At 44.5% G+C, this 3,300-nt stretch overlaps 1 pseudogene; it reads left to right on the top strand.

Annotated features, from left to right (window-relative positions):
- Positions 1-1,156: 1,156 nt before the first annotated feature.
- LOC116546392 lies at positions 1,157-1,661 on the top strand (annotated as a pseudogene).
- Positions 1,662-3,300: the final 1,639 nt, after the last annotated feature.

The following is a 3,300-nucleotide window of genomic DNA, read 5'->3' as shown; positions in this document are numbered from 1 at the left end:
CAGGCATGAGCCACCATGCCTGTCCTCATAAACTAACTTTTGTAATACGTTTCAAATGCTACTTTGATCAGACACTCTATGTATTTTAAATGCATTCTTTTAAAACAGATGTGAAAAAAGGAAACCATGTCTTTTACAGTAACATGGATGCAGCTGGAGGCCATTATCCTAAACAAATTAATGCATCATCAGGAAACCCAATACTCCATGTTCTCACCTATAAGTGGGAGCTAAACATTGAGTACACATGGACATAGAAAGGGAAACAATAGACAGTGGGGCCTGCTTGAGTGGGGAGGGTGGCATGGGCCAAAAAACTATTGGGGGCCGGGCGTGGTGGCTCACGCCTGTAATCCTAGCACTTTGGGAGGCCAAGGTGGGTGGATCACCTGAGGTCAGGAGTTCAAGACCAACCTGGCCATCACGGTGAAATCCCATCTTAAAAAACAAAACAAAACAAAAAAAAAACTATTGGGTACTGTGGTCACTAACTGGATGATGATATAATTTGTAAACCAAGCCCTAGTGACATGCAATTTACCCATGTAACAAGCCTGCACATGTATCCCCTAAACCTAAAAACTGAGAAAATTAACAATAAATGAATGAGGTATAATCGTTGAACGTTGTGGAAGGTAACCAAGGCCATTGAAAAATAGTGAGAGCACCATATTTGGAAAGTGGCCCAGACACTGAGGTAAGGGGGGGGTGTCAGACAAATCATCACCTATTAGAACAGGAAGTCATCAGATAATATACCAAGTTGACATATTGAGAAGGGGTAGGATCTCCCTATTATATAATACAGAAATAATCACTCAGATGTAGAGATTACAAATAGTTTAGAAAATGTAAGCATTTGATTATTTAGGGAGTATATCTGGGAGCATTAGAGAAACAGGGTTAGGGAGTAGACTGCATGAGAAGCTCTTAGCGTTTGATTTTTCAATTATGTGCATAGGTTTCCTACGTAACATGTAAAATTTAATTAGAGAACAGAAAAAGTTGTGTTTTGGGGTCCCAAAGGTTCAGTGATTAACTAGAAGGACTCACAAAACTGAGTCCATCTGTTACACTCATGGTTATAGTTTATTACAACAAAAAGATACAGATTAGCCTTTCGGCAGGAACCACCATCTTCCAGTAATTCACCAGAATGACGAACACAAAGGGAAAGAGGAGAGGCACTCTCTATATGTGTTCTCTAGGTTTTTTAGAAAACATGGAGTTGTCCCTTTGGCCACGTATATGCGAATCTGTAAGAAAGGTGATATTGTGGACATCAAGGGAATGGGGACTGTTCAAAAAGGAATGCCCCACGAATGTTATCATGGCAAAACTGGAAGAGTCTACAACGTTACCCAGCATGCTGTTGGCGTTGTTGTAAACAAACAAGTTAAGGGCAAGATTCTTGCCAAGAGAATTAATGTGCATATTGAGCACATCAAGCACTCTAAGAGCTGAGAGAGCTTCCTAAAACGTGTGGAGGAAAATGATCAGAAAAAGAAAGAAGCCAAAGAGAAAGGTACCTGGGTCCAACTGAAGCGCCAGCCTGCTCCACGCAGAGAAGCACACTTTGTGAGACGCAATGGAAAGGAGCCTGAGCTGCTGGAACCTATTCCCTATGAATTCATGGCATAATAGGTGTTAAAAAATAAATAAATAAAAGGCCCCTGGACTGTTAAAAAAAAAAAAAAAGATACAGATTAAAATCTGCAGCAGAAAAGGCTGCATAGGGCAGAGTCCAGGAGAGACCAAGCACAAGCTTCCAGTTGTCCTCTCCCAGGGGCATCATGTGGACAGTGCTGAATTCCCCAGTGATATGTGTTAACACACAGAAAGTACTGGCAAACAAGAAGCTTACCTGAGCCTTGGTGTTGCGGGTTTCATTGGGGGCTGGTCACATGGACGAGAGCACCCATCTGAATGACCTTAGTTTCTCTGTGTCCACCTTCCTAAGGTGAAGCTGACATTACACTGCATGGTCCAAGGTCCCCATAATAAGTCACTTTGTTAACATAGACTATCTGGTGTGGGTAACACCAGACAGGCAAGATAGTCCAAGGACTGAGAGGTCACTTTCCAGGAGTTGGGCTAGAGTCAAACCTTTCTTTGGAGTGCGGGGTTTGGACAATTCAGGCCTACTAAGTTTCCTTAACTGCACACCAGTGATAGTGAATGTATAGGAAATGAGTAGTCTCATACATTGCTGGTGAAAGTATAGTGTTATATAACCCTTTGGAAAGAAGTCTAGTGTGTAGTGCACAGACGCTATATTTGGTTTGTTTTTGTTTTTTTCTAAAACAGGGTCTCACTCTGTCACCCAAGCAGGAGTGCAGTGGCATAATCACAACTCACTGTAGCCTTGACCTCCTGGGCTCCAGCTAACCTCCCACCTCTGTCTCCTGAGTAGCTGGGACCACAGGCACGTGCCACCACATCCAGCTAATTTTTGTGTTTTTTGTACAGAGGGGGTTTCACCATGTAGGCCAGGCTGGTCACAAACTCCTGGGTTCAAGCAATGCTCCACCTCAGCTCCCCAAAGTGCTAGGATTACCTAGCGACTGCCCAGAAAAAACTTCTTTCTAAAAGTTGCATGTGTCTGCGGGGAGCTTCTAACCCCGCCTCTACTAAAATGCAAATAAATTAGCCAGTGTGGTGGCCCGTGCGTGTAATCCCAGCTACTAGGCAGGACAATCACTGGAACCCGGGAGGCGGAGGTTGCAGTGAGCCGAGATGGTGCCATTGCACTCCAGCCTGGGCGACAGGGCAGGACTCCTTTTCAATACAAAACAAAACAAAATGAAATGAAACAATCTCAGGCTGCCTGCTCAAAGGACCAGAAGCCAGGAAGTTTACAAAAAACTGAAGTTAAAAAAAATAATTTTTATTGTATTCTTTTAATATGTGAGCAGCCATACAGTATATAATTTACAAATACACAAGGCCTTATACACAAGGCTAAAGGCAACACCCTCTGGGGTGGACCTGGCTCAGCGCAGGTAGGAGAAGCCCTGCCTGAAAAGGCTGTACCTTCGGCTGTCACTCTTTCTTCAATCAGCCAGCGTTTGGTCATGTCTTCTGTCACTCAGGTCTTGGGTCTTAAACCTTATCCAGTGAGCGACGCTGCCCTGAGAACCGTCCAATCAGGCACGCAGCTGGAGCGAAAAGGGCGGCTTCTGGGATGTGGCGGCGGCTTTGTGTCTTGCTGCAGCCGGAGTTTCCGGTCTTGTCTTCGCTGCCACTATAGGCCCAACCTCCGAGGACTTGTGACCTGCTGGTACTGGAGATCCACAGCTA

Source organism: Sapajus apella, unplaced genomic scaffold (assembly GCF_009761245.1).
Source record: "Sapajus apella isolate SASKATOON/1434 unplaced genomic scaffold, GSC_monkey_1.0 scaffold850, whole genome shotgun sequence".
Taxonomy (NCBI): Eukaryota; Metazoa; Chordata; class Mammalia; order Primates; family Cebidae; genus Sapajus; species Sapajus apella.
The sequence above is the reverse complement of the archived record's forward strand: the minus strand, read 5'-3'. Positions and strand labels throughout refer to the sequence as shown.